The sequence below is a fragment of the Colias eurytheme genome, chromosome 32 (genome assembly GCF_061535395.1).
Source record: "Colias eurytheme isolate Ceu_HAF_F1 chromosome 32, ilColEury1 Martin Lab GWU primary, whole genome shotgun sequence".
Taxonomy (NCBI): domain Eukaryota; kingdom Metazoa; phylum Arthropoda; class Insecta; order Lepidoptera; family Pieridae; genus Colias; species Colias eurytheme.
Genome location: NC_143011.1, coordinates 4,305,805 through 4,320,855, shown reverse-complemented (window position 1 = coordinate 4,320,855; position 15,051 = coordinate 4,305,805).

Sequence of the window (15,051 nt, the reverse complement as noted above, 5' to 3'; positions counted from 1 at the left end):
CAGTGTCGAAAAATAACCAATCCGCGAGTGAGTGTACTGTGTAGTGATTATAAAGTGTAGTTTAGTGTAATTAAGACATTTGGTACTAAGTTAATGACTTTAGATCTTAGTTTACGGCGACCGTATAAATGGTTATTTATTATCGCCAAGGTAACTCAACTTATATTTTTGTTTATAAAGTGCAGATTTTTTTAGCACCCTAAGGCCGATGCATCGCTCGCACTTATGACGGACGCATCGGATACTCATGTAGGTTATTTTTCTAAGAATCTATCTAAGACTGAACGCAAGTATAGTACGTATGATAGGGAGTTATTAGCAATTTACTTAGCTATTCGTCATTTTCGGAATATGGTCGAAGGACGACAGTTAACGGTGTATACGGATCACAAACCGTTAATTTATGCATTTTCTAAAGTAAATAGCGAGAAAGAGTTACCCAGACGTACACGACACTTGATATTCATTAGTGAGTTCACAACGGATTTGAGGCACGTAAGTGGGCAAGATAATGTCATTGCAGATTCGTTATCACGAGTCGCAACAATAAGTTGTCCCACTGTAATAGATTATGCAGAACTTGCTAAGGATCAACAACAAGATTCTTATATGTTACAATTATCTAATTTGAAAGACGCTAATAATAGGTTAAAGAAAATAATGTTACCTGAAAGTGGTACATTTATTTATTGTAATTTAGATAATGATAAAATTAGACCCTACTTGACTGATAAATTTCGACGTATTGCCTTTGATAGTGTACATAATTTATGTCATCCCGGAATAAGGACTACACGCAAATTGATTCAAAATCGTTTTTATTGGCCAAATATGATTCGTCACGTTGGCCAATGGGTTAAAAGTTAAAACATGCATTGAATGTCAACGATCGAAGGTTAATCGACATACAATGTCAGGTTTAGGATCGTTTCTGCAGTGCGATAGGTTTGAACATATTCATGTTGATTTAATTGGACCTTTACCCACTTCACCCGAAGGTTTTAGGACGTATTGCCTAACCATAGTGATAGGGGGACGCGATGGCCAGAATGTTTTCCTACGAGAGATATAACTGCTGAAACGATTTCGCGTGTAATATATGAAGGATGGATCTCTCGTTTCGGTTGTCCGAAAAAGCTAATAAGCGATCAAGGACGCCAATTCGAAAGTCAATTATTTGCTACACTAATGAAGTTATTAGGTATTAATAAGTTGCGTACGACACCTTACCACCCACAGAGTAACGGGGCGGTAGAGCGTTGGCATAGGTCGCTTAAAGCGGCATTAACGGCTCGCTTATGCAATATATCATCTTCTTGGGTTACGGAATTACCAACTGTGTTGCTAGGACTTAGAACAGCAGTAAGAAGTGATACCGGCATAAGCGCAGCAGAAATAACGTACGGAACAACTTTACGATTACCAGGTGATTATTACGATAAAAAATCGAGTTTTGAAATAGATAGCAGTCTTGAGTATGTAAGTAAATTACGAGACTCTATTAGGAAATATCAGTCAGTAGCTATTAGGCAGAATGAAAGACGGAACATATTTATTCACCCCGATTTGCAAAAGTGCGATTATGTTTTTGTAAGAAACGACGCAGTACGTAAGCCTTTACAACCAACATACGACGGTCCTTATCGTGTGTTGAGTCGAGAGGAAAAGGTATTTTATATTCAAATGACTGGCAGGAAAGTTAGTATATCTGTAGACCGTCTAAAACCTGCATATTATTTGAATGATGATAGTGATACGACATCTGGGGCAGATACTGAGGTTCCGTTACAAATTCCAAGTAGCGAATTGCCTAATACACATACCACGCGTAGTGGAAGAGCTATACGATTACCAGTACGATTTAGGTAATAGTATTGTATTTGTAATTTTTTCAACTATTTTATATTTATTAGAATTACGATGATTATAAGTATTATTAAGTCTTCTTAGAAATGTATAATAAATACTTACTAATCAACACATCGTATTTAATAAATAATAGAACTTAAGTAATTTTGAAACGAGTTCATTGTTTAACGTTTTAAGTATGGTATTTCAAATTTATGTTTGTGTTGAGTTTTGATTGAAATGTTTACTACTTAGAAATTTAAGTACTTTTGATTTATGGCTTATGAGTGTATAGTAATAGCCTTTGTAATATTAAACGATACAAGTGTAAAGAACGTATTGAGATTTGAAATGTTGACGTTACTAAGTGTTAATTGACGTGTAACAATAATCGCACGCCACTTAGAAGACCCAACCGAGTTTTTGTAATAACATAAATAGTTTAACGAAATTAGGTGTTAACTGTAACCACTTGTATACGTTATGATTGATTTATATTGTGAACATTTTTTATACTTTATATTGTAAACATTTTGTAATCTTATATAGCGACACTTTATATATACCCCTTTGTTTATTGTTTAATTTTATTGTAAGATTTTTTTACTTGTATACCCTTTTTATTTTAACCCGCCAGCACTCGCGCCTCAAGAAATTACATCAGCACTCGCGTGTAGAGCATTTTGCTCACGTTTATGAATGTCAATAAATGCATGTTTTACCAAAAAATATGAATAAAAAAACATTTTATTCAATAAAATACACATTATTTATTCTACAAAATATATATTCAAAGAGTTAACAATATTAATCTTTTTTATTTTAATTGACAATCATAGAAACTAATTTGCCAGTCTTGTAAGGCAGTCTTACGGAAAAAATTCGACAAAAAAAACTTTTCAAAAAAAAAACTTAACTAAATATAAATAACTAATCTTCGTCGTATACGCGAGCTTTACACATATCACATACTGTACGACTATGCTCGGTACATAAAAATTTTTGGCAGTAAATGCAGCTCTTTTTGGTCTTGCGATTTTTGCGTCTTGGGCAAACCGCGCAGATACCATTTGGTTTTTCTTCTTCTGGTAACTCAGATTCTGGTAAAAAAACGATTCAACACTTGCTGAAGAGGATATGAAATATTTTGGAAGGTGCTTCTTCTTTGGATATGTGGCTGTGTTAGTTGAAAAGCTAGTTGTTTCAAGTAGTCTTTGCGCGTGATGATTATACCCGTATTTTCTTTGTAAATGATTTGACTGTTGATTCCGGCTATGTTTAGGATCGTGAAAAATAATCTCAGCGGCCATCTACATGCCACTCTTGCCACAGAATACTCTTCTTTTAGTCGATCCACAACATCAACACCTCCTTTCGGTTTATTATAAAAGGTGATAATTTCTGGTTTCGCGGTAGTTCCAGTTGTTGGATCGATTTGGTCGTCGTTATGAAGTGTACTTATCATAAGAACATTTTTTTATTCTTCTTGTTTGGTACGTAAGATACCAGAACCTTGCTCTTATGAAAACCAAAGATACTACTAGGTTTTGGTCTAAAATAAAATAAAATTTGTTCATCCCTTCGATCACGATCCATCTATAACAGAAATTCATAATAGATTACTATTTCAGTAATGTAAAATCATAATATTACATAAAAGTAGCAGTAAAACAGTCGCTAAGATGAAAAAAAATAAAGTCATGAGTAAAAAAAAGTACTTGCGTCGATACCCGCGCGATGAGCAAAACGCCGCCTGATGGTACACGGCGCAACAAACCACCTCGTCCAAGTGACTGGCGCACACTTTCGAGAAGTGAACTGCATACAGGGGTGGGGGACGGAACAAAACTCAGCTACCAAATGAACGATGTACGTACGAATAATTTTGACAAAATGGCGGATGTTTTAAATTTACTGTGAGCAAAATGCTCATAGCGCGAGTGCTCGCGGGTTAAGGGGGGAATGATGTAGCGACGACAAGCCAATTTACGAGTTACCGAAATATTTCAAGTGTAGTACCTACTAAGAAAGTTCCCACCATAGGTTCACACGGTAACTCGTATATAAACAGTTTGTGCGTTATGCACAGTTAGTTAAGGGCTTGTCGGGACGCGGGTTGGTCGCATTAGGTCGAATATTAATTACATACGAATATATATATGTAGTTAACGAAATATAACCTTTGCGTAGTTATTACATCTTTTATTACACCCGCACATAACAAGCCCCTACATCACTTTTAAAGTAACAAAACACGGCTGACCTACCGTGTTTCGAACAAAATGCATGAAAACTTTCATTAGTAGATAGTTAAGTCTTGTATTTTAAAAGCATGCAATAATTTGTATTTCATTCAAAAACATAATTCGTTTATCGAAACGTTTTTTGCTTAAAACGGTTTCACAATGCATTTTTCTAATTATTATTTTCATTTCAATAATTAGTTACCTAGCCAAATTATTACAAACAATATTTTCGCTCCAACTCCAAGGTATCGTATTACGAGTAGGTACGAGTTAATTGTGTCTTTATGAAGTATAGTAATAAAAAAAACAAAATAAATCTCGTGTAGAGCCATTTAAATCTCGATAATTATTTCTATTAATATTACCTATAGGTACAAACTTTTAAAACTGTCAATTAATGTCAATTGCGCGGCAAATTTGTATTTTTTTATTCTCTTTGAAAATTTCATCATCTGTTGTTTTACAGTATTTTTCTATGAAAATATGTGCAGTTTACAATAAAAACTACGTATATCGAAACAATACAGCTTTGTCTGAATATTAAAATATTATGTTCTCAGTTCAATTACATTATTACTATTTTCGTACATTTCGATATCAGTTGAAAATATTGTATCATATAAAATTTTTGGTATAACAAGGTAATGCGCTTTCGTGTTTTAACTACATAATTAGTTCAATATTAATTTAGCCGTAAAATACGTTATTTTGTTATTAATTTGAATAATATTATTGTAAGGAATCTAATTCAGTGTTAGATTTTCAAAATTAGATTAAGGATAATTTGTAATAATTGAAATAAATATTTTTGGATGTACATACTGGTATTTTTATTTTATTCCCCTGTGCTCATATTATGTCATGAAACCTTTCAGTAGATACATGGACGAAATCGCAGCCAGCGCCCAGCAGCAATTAGCTATAACATACCTATAGGTATTAGGTAAGGTAATAAATAATAGCTCTATAGTTAATACGCACCTTGATACTTACCGTAGAGTTGTTTGATGTTGAATCCGTAATAAATAAAATTAACACAATACATGTGTGATTTATATGTGATTTCACTAAGCCCAAATACATAGTCGTACGTACATCGACGATATATAGTTGTAGCATACTGATGGTTGTGTTGTCTCGTACGTTGTGAAGTAAATGTGTGTTGCGTGAAATAATATTGTGATGGTAATGTAGTTCATCGAAGGATGGTGGTGTTCTATCTGGCATGAGGTCCAGGATAGTAGATGTGTGTTCTGACCGGTCAGGAGGACCGGGGCAGTATGGTAACCCTGTAAGGTCAGTGTGGGCTGAGGCAGGATGGTAGTTATTTTGGTATCCCGAGATGAATTACCGTAGTAATGTAGTGTGAGAAATGGCGTACGGGGACACATGATTGTCAGTATGGCTGTATAGGAGATAACTTGAGTTTTAATATACTGTTGGATGAGTAATATTCAGTTCAGATAAGATTTCATTTTTTTTAACTGTTGAGCTATTGAATCCTATAAACACCAATAATCACTTTGAAAAGAAAGATGTTGTTTATACAATGTTCGGGTAACTTCACTTTGTCAATATATTGAGAATGCCTGAGGGCCAAGTACCACTTGAAGTTGATTAATGTTTGAAACTTGAGTTTGAGTTGAGTGATAGCGGTGAATCTTAGTTCGATTGGTCAGTGTGCCAGTAGTCATTTCGTAGCCGTAGTCCGTTGAAGTCGGTGTCTGCTATAAGGGGATTATGGCTGCTTATAGTAAACCGTGGATGCGCGGTATTACCGTAGTCCGTTGAAGCCGGCGTCTGCTATTAGGAGTACAGATAGCTGCTTATAGTAAACCGTGGATGCGCGGTGCGCGGGTGACGCTGGCGGAGGTTGGGTCTTGTAGAGACCATTAGATATGGAATATGGAGTCCGTGGGACTCGGCATTCGGAGGAATGCGTGTGGAACAAACATGAGGTTTGTTGTGGGGCTTAGTGAAAAGCCAGAGTTTGCATTCGGAGGAATGCGTGTGTGTTGTTGGGCTTAGTGAAAAGCCATAGTTGGCATTCGGTGGAATGCGTGTGTGATGATGGGCTTAGTGAAAAGCCAGAGTTGGCATTCGGTGGAATGCGTGTGTGATGATGGGCTTAGTGAAAAGCCACAGGCCTCGGATAAGATTCATGCTCTAGTTTTTTTGTGATACTTTAATAATGATCTTCTGATGACAATAGCAGTGAAAGTGGTGTTTGGTCGCTTATGCGTTATTTTCTTTTAGTAGTAGTTCATAAATTTAATTGAAATGATCAGAATTCAATGTTTCATTATTTTAATCAAAATGGTTAATTTCAAAGGGTTGAAGTTGGAAATTATTTTAGGATATTCAAATTAAGAAAAAAACCTGTTTAGTGTTTTCATATGAACTTAAATTTTGTTTTATGAGATTCTTTGCTATAAGACGTTTCTTGTACAAATTTCATGATTCTGTGTTCACAAGAAATATCCTGAAGGTATCGATTCCATGTGTCCGCTGCGAATGTCGAAAACTGCTATCTTTTGATCGACTGTTATAACTTTTCAAAGCTTAACGGGACGATGGTATGCGATATGAATTTCAAAGGTCTTGATAGATAGACTGATAGACTTACGGACAACTAAGTGATCATAAGGATTTAGTTTTTCAGTTTTGTGGTTTAAAAGCCTAAAAATTAAATATCAGAGTTTAATTGTAAAAATTTGTCAGGATTGGCCGAAGAGCATGTACTGTGCGAGATGTTTTCTGTGTTACAGCACCCACAAACACGAGGACGTGTTCAGCGCAGGATGGCCGTGTCGGAGACGGTCAATAGCGCGGATGTAAAACGACTCTAAGCACGAGTTCCAGGGAGGTGGCAGCACAGTGAAGTTGGCGGCTTACTTCATGCTTGTACCGGGTCGAGCCCGTGAAGGCTCGCCCTCGGGACGGCACTTCACATTCGAACATCGAAGAGTTCGGATCTTCCACTACTAGGAACTGTTAACCATTTCTCTGCTAGTGTTTAATTTAAATGTGTAACGTAACGGTTATTAAAATTGATTGTATTTAAAGTGATTGTATTTAAAATGACTGTATTGTAAAACTGACATGATTAAAAGAGCAACTATGGAGTTTCTTGCCGGTTCTTCTCTGTAGATACTGCTTTCCGAATCGGTGGTAAATAAAGAAATGATTGAGTTTGAGGTGTTTCTTTGCTCGATTACCCAACGCAACGCCCACAGCTTGAAAATAGATTCACAATCTACACCTTGCTCCGACATCAGAATTGGGATCAAATCGAGCAAATGAGAAAACACGTGGCGATAACCTCGATACGATATACGATAACCTGATTAAAAGTCAAAGCGCCGCAACCACGTGGCACTTCGATCCAGTTTCAACGGGAAGAAGCATCCTACAGATCTACGAGCATACGTGTCACTGAGCAGCCGGAGACAAAGGGAGAGCTCGTTATGTGCGGGCAGGGTGGCAACTTCGCCTCGCGCTGCACGGATGACACTGCCGCTCGCATCACCGCGTCGGAAGCCGTATCATCGAGAGCAGCGCCGTGTCATCATGTCGTGCACCGTGCCATTGCGTCGAGCGTCCGGCTTCGAGCATCATGCGTCGATCGTCGAGCATCATGCGTCGAGCATCATGCGTCGAGCGTCGAGCGTCATGCGTGGCGCCATGTGGTGCTGCATCCATACTGTGCGCCGCGGCACCAAGCTGGGCTCCGCGACACCACGCCAGGCGTTGCGCATCCACGCCAGGCACCGCAATATCACGCCGGGCGTCGCGCTACCATCACTACCATCAACACGTCGAGCCTGAGATCACCGGAACCAGAGCGACGTGTCGACGTGTCGTGCAACTATCCTTCAATCTCATACAAAACCGGTCAGTAGATAACATTCCACTTTGAGTGTACAGTAAGATAAAGAAAGTAGGTTTTCAAAATGTAGTTAACTTCAAGTAACTTATTCGAAAGAAAAAGAAATTTATTGCCAAAAACATTAGTTACAAAATTTATTATAAATTAATTGAGGAAAATGGTCACAGCCGCGGCAAAATGCTGCACAACAAGTCAATAACTGCGTTAAAAACAACCGACTTCAAACTTGCACTTGCAACATTTACAAATACAGACAAAAATGCTCATAAAATAAAACTACGGGGCCTATCCGAATAAAATTTTTATGGGACCAATTCGACACCATCCCGCATCGAACAAAAAAAGAATCACGTAAATCGGTTCAGAAACCTCTGAGTAATCGGTGTACATACATAAAAAAAAAAAAAAAAACATACCGGCCGAATTGATAACCTCCTCCTTTTTTTTGAAGTCGGTTAAAAACAGTGCTGATTTACAGGTTGTACCGAATGTAACGATTAGATTTTGTTAAAAGTTGTAGCCTACAGACCAGTGTATAGTTAAATCGTATTGCATTACATTTAACTCAACTTATTTACGCAGTGTTGTTGTTATTAGGTCGTGCGATATTGCTTTACGGTTTTGTAGTTAGTTAAAACTTATTCCATTACATTCAGCCCATCTTAGTTACGCAGTGATAAATTAACAGTACCTATTTCACTTATTCAGGGACGGGTTCACTTTAGTAGGTAATTCACGTAATTTTAAAAAATACTTTGTGGCGTAAGCACTGCCATCAAGATAAATTAAGTAACGAATTGCTTTAATGTTTGTTATTTTGTGAGCTAACACTAACAAAGAAAGCACATTAATTGGTACACTGCATCCAGATCCTTCAATCGAACGTAAACAATAAACATTCACTTGTCCGTGTATCAGAACAAAAACAGTATGCGAATTACTTTCAAATTAGTTTCTTAACTACCCGCGTTAGTTTCTTGACTACCCGCATTAATTTCTTAAACTACCTGCGTTAGTTTTTATTTAGGCTATAACCCTTGACAAATAACAATTAATTGCTACACAAAGACAGCCTTATTGCTATTCGATTAAAAACGAAAAGTAATGCCTTAACTAGTGCATTAGAGGTTTAAAAAAAAAACTTTTCGTAGGTTTTATTTAAGGTGATATTTGAGGTAATTTCTTAAAATAAAGTTGTGAACAATTCACAGTATACAGTTTTACGATATGAAGTTTTATGAAATGTTACAGATTTACTTTGATCGAATAAAAGGTAAATCGAGGCATTTAGTTTTGAATTTTTACTTGGGAGAATTTATTAGGTCCTTATTTAGGCAGTTCATAATACAATGTCGCAGATAATTAGCGTGTTCAAATAAACAGCTGGCCTAAGATAAATGTTATGATTGGAATACGGGTCTAGATTTAGTTTGAGTACGTAACTTGATTGCTTTAAAATTATTTTAACTATCTCATCGACGTTTGGGTCCGTTCAATGTAAAGATATTAAGATTTAAGACTGTTGAAAATAATCTTAAGGTTAATAGCGCCTTTACAGTTTACATACTATCGTCAGATAATGTCTGTTTAATTGCATAGAGAAAAGAAAAACCCATCCAGGTTTTCTGAAGGTTTTTGAAGTGAAAGTTCTTTATCGGGGTTGAAAAAAAATTTAGCGTGACATTTTTCCGTTACGCACCATTTTTTTTCTTATCCCTATCACGCGTGATTCGACATATTTCTGTAAAGTTGCATATAGTAAATTATTTTTTTTGAAAAAATAAGGTCATAAAGAAGTTTCATTTCGTGCGTAGTACACGCACATATTCACACCTCGATCTAGAAATAAATGCATTAAAACAACACGTGCGCTATATGGAACAGCAGCGTCTGGATACCGTCATAGAAGTTGCCAACATTCCGTCTCGTCCTAATGAAGACCTTAATGACTTATGTAACAAGTTAGCTGATAACCTAAATCTAACCAAAGAAGGAATCTCCAACGTGAAGCGCCTGGAAGGAAGAAACGGACAGGATGGATGTATTCAACTGGAGTTCAAACAGGAGGAATTATGTAATATGTGGGTACGTGCTTCCAGACGCAGAGAGGTACTTGTGGGACAGGTGGTATGTGATGAAGCAGTACCAGCAGCTAAAACCAAAGTGATAGTACGCAAAGCCCTAACTAAAGCGAATAAAACCCTGCTGTGGCAAGCTAAGCAAAAATTAACACCAAATTATAAATATGTGTGGTTCCAGAATGGGAATATATTAATCCGTAAATCAGAGAATAATAAACCTATTGTGATCAGAAGCGAAACAGACATTGAAAATCTCCTCAACCAGGCAGCACCAGCACATCATCGGCGGTAATAGATATAGTATTTTATGTAGGTCACCATAGTTCAGTCGAATATCCCAAGCAATAATTTAGAACTTTTTAATTGTAGTACATATAACTCATTTTGTAAAAATGTTCCATCGTTAGCGAAATCTCAATTTAAGTTAAATTTAGTCCATATAAATGTAAGATCACTAATTAAAAATTTTTGTTATGTTTTAGAATTAATAAACAGTTCATGTTCACCAATAGATATTCTCATATTAACTGAAGTAAACATTAAAGATAATATCGCAAATATGTTCAATGTAAATGGCTATATAATGCACAAAAAGTTACGTAAGAATAAAAAAGGTGCCGGTATTATAATATACATACGGAACGTTCACGTATTTACATTCAAACATCACACTTTAAATCACTGTGAATCAATCATAGGTCATTTAACGACTAATCACAAATACGTTGCAACAATTTGTGCAATATATAGGCCACCCAACGAAAGTAAATACTTGTTCGTAAGGGAGATAAAGGATCTTTTATCTAGTAAACCTTTTAAACACTTAGATATTTTTGTTTTAGGAGACATGAACATAGATATAAAAATAAAGGGTAACATTCAAGATTTTTACATAAATAGCATGGCCGAGTGCGGTCTAACAAGTGTTATAACCGATTATACAAGAATTGAAATAAGAAACCAAATAATAACGCGTAGCGTAATCGATCACATTTTTGTAAGGACGCAATTGTTAGACCTGTACTCGGGCGCGCTCGGCACTGCAATGGCTGATCACCGTATGATCGTATTGTCGTGCATTGGACAATCATTAGCACATGTACAGGGTGACGTTAAAGTCATTCGAAAAATAGATAACAATAAACTTAATAATTTGCTTGATCATGTTAGCTGGGATGATTTTACGAATACAGAGTGTCCATATAAATTATATGATAACTTAAAAAATACCATCCAAAATTGTTATAATCAATCACAATTTGAACAAATAATTTCAACATCAAGTAAAAGAAACAAAGATCCTTGGATTACTAGCACCATAAAAACTATGTGTGAAAAAAAAGATTTATCTTTTATTGACTGGAAAAATGACCCGACTAATAAAATACTTCGATTAAAATACAATAAATTACGTAATAAAACGCGTAAATTCATAGAAAAATCAAGAAATAATTACTATCATAATCAAATTAATCAAAACTACAACAATAGTCACGCTTTATGGCAAATTTTGAATTCATTAACAGGTCGCTGCAAAAATTCAATAGACAACTGTATCTTAAAAGCATTTCATAAAAATAACATAGACATTAAAACAATTGCTAATAATTTTGCACAAGAATTTTATTATAGTATTAAAAAAATCATTCCTAAATGCAATAAGCGTCTATTATGTGAAAATGATTATTATTATCCACAAAATAAATCAATGCTACTTAAAAAAGCTAACAACAAAAAACTTAATATCAATAAAGCTCCCGGATTCGACAACATTCGATGTATTGACATAAAAAATATATGCACTAAAATCGTAGATATTATAGTTAAATTTATTAATGCATCTATTGTTAATGCTAAATATCCTTTAGAGTTAAAAACTGGAATAATCCGACCTATTCACAAAAAGGGTACGCGAAGTGAGTATGAAAATTATCGCCCGATTACCATTCTTCCGGTATTAGACAAAATCGTGGAAAAATTTATAGCCGAACAAATGCAGAATTTCTATGCCGAAAATAAAATTTTATCTGTCTCTCAATTTGGATTTCAACCGTGTAAGTCAACTTCACAACTTTTGTCAAAATTTACAGATGAAGTAAACTCATGTCTCGATAACAAAAAACATGTACTGCTATTATTTATCGATTATAGTAGGGCATTCGATACACTCAGGCATGACACTCTTATACACAAACTAGACAACTCCGGTATCCGTGGACCTCTTCTGGGATGGTTTAAAGATTATCTTGCTAATAGAAAATTTCGTGTTAAAGTAGGCGATGAAATGAGCAATGAAATGACCATCACCGAGGGTACAGCACAGGGCTCGGTGTTAGGACCTTTATTGTACTTGGCGTATGTAAATGATATGGAACATGTCATCAACCACTGTTCTATCTATCAATATGCTGATGACACCTGTCTAATAGCCTCAGACAAAAATATTAATACTGCAGCTCAACAGTTACAGGAAGATTTTACGCGTATCCTAATGTGGTCGCACGATGCGGGTCTTGTCATAAATGTTAAGAAAACAAAAATAGTACATGTACACTCGAGTCATTTGAAAAACTTTAATAATTTTAAAATCACGGCACACAATCACGTATGTCTTCACAAAGCTACATATTATAACCCGGACTGCTCGTGTGAATGTGTGGACCAAGTGCCTTATTATACTTACTTAGGACTGATTGTTGATAACAGATTTAATTGGAACCATCATATAGACCATCTGTGTGATAAACTTAGGGCCATACTCTCAAAATTATATATCATCAGAAATAAAGTACCATACAAAATTCTTCTCGGTATCTATAGATCATTGGCAGAATCAATAATACAATACGGTATCACAAGTTATGGACGTACATTTAATACTTACATTGATAGAATCATAAATTTACAACTAAGACTAATAAAAAAAATTGTACCTATTAATATTAAAAACAAGTTTAAAGATAAACCTCTCGAACTATTTAGCTATTGTAATGTACTGCCAATAAGACAAATGTTTCAAAAGATTTTTCTCATAGAACAATTTCATAACATAAACTTTCAAAATCCCATTTCGCATCAGTTTGCTACCAGACAAATAACTAATAAAAAATTAATTATTCCTAAAGTACACAATCTTTATGGGAAGCGTACGGCTAATTTCTTATTACCCACTATACTTAATTCTATGCCACAAAAAGTCAAGAAGGATGTTAATATTAAAAACTACAAAATAATATACAAAAGATATTTTCTCGACTTTGGTCCTGCATTTTCGTAAACATTTTATGGATACTCTGGTACCACATATTTTGAAAAAATTGGGCTATTGTCACGTAGAGTCTCTTCAAAGTGCGTGCCACAAGTCGTATTTGCATCCAAGGCACCTTCAAATCTGTGCTTAATTTTTTCATAAAATCTTTGCGGCTCATTGTATTTTATTTATTTATTTTTTTTATTTTTTATTGTGTGATAGGGAAGCGCTTGACCACGATCTCGCCTAATGGTAAGCTGAGATGTGGCCTATGATGGAGCGCGCTTCCCTAGAAGGAAGCATTAGCATTTATCTACATTATTTTGATATTATATGATATAGAAATTGTTAAAATTCTATATCATGCCGTAAAATATCGCCACTGACCACCTATAACTTTTCCTGTATTAACTGAACATACAGGAATATGGTTTTCGGGCTTCTCTTATCTCTTTGTATCCTCAATGTATACCACCATGACATTGTGGCGTTGCCACTTTTATTATCTATATTTTATTATCTGTGGCGTTCCGAAACGGAACGCACTTGATCGAATTTTAAATTGATTCGACGATAGTGAAAATGATTCACTAGGACAATAGTTATAGATATCATGTGAAACGTGACTTGGAAAAAAATCATTCAAATAAATCACAAAATAAAAATTTGAAACAATTTTAAAAGTTACGAAAAGCCCAATTATACGTCAAAATGACGCACAACATCCTCTTTACAACCAAATGGCGGAATTTACATGGATGAGCCAACTATGTACTGCTAGGTCTCGACGGCTAATGAGTTGATTCTGGATTTTGCAGCGATTCGATGGTAAATATAGAAGAGTTCATACGTCAAATTTACGTAGATTGGACTTCTAGGGTTAAATGCATAAATACCTAAATGATGTTTTGTTTTTATTATCTAATAACGATAAAAAAACCCGTTGATTTCATTCGTTTTTCAAGCTACGTGCATAGTTTTTCCACTAAAAAGCCTCAATTGAGTCATAAAGTACACAAATTTCAAGCATAATAAGTCACATCATTTCTATAAAACCAAAACTGGCAATAATATAAGTCGTGTTGTGCGATTATGAACATAGTGCATAAGGGCATAAGTCGTTATATTATATATAAATAGCTAACTTAATTGTCTTACCATTTAACAATACCTCAGTCATGACCCACAGATCCTCGCACTCCGATTCCCAATTTTGAATGCGATACGATGGAGTGTCGCGTGATATTGCAAAAAGTATTGTTATCGAGGGTACTTATAAAATTACTTACGTTTATCGAAACGTTTTTTGCTTAAAACGGTTTCACAATGCATTTTTCTAATTATTATTTTCATTTCAATAATTAGTTACCTAGCCAAATTATTACAAACAATATTTTCACTCCAACTCCAAGGTATCGTATTACGAGTAGGTACGAGTTAATTGTGTCTTTATGAAGTATAGTAATAAAAAAAACAAAATAAATCTCGTGTAGAGCCATTTAAATCTCGATAATTATTTCTATTAATATTACCTATAGGTACAAACTTTTAGAACTGTCAATTAATGTCGATTGCGCGGCAAATTTGTATTTTTTTTTCTTTTTGAAAATTTCATCATCTGTTGTTTTACAGTATTTTTTTAATCATAATGATTAAAAGTATTAGAACTTATGAGATTGGTTCAAGTGTACCTTAGTTAACCTTTTGGGCTTGAAAAGTTAAAGTTACTACAATTTC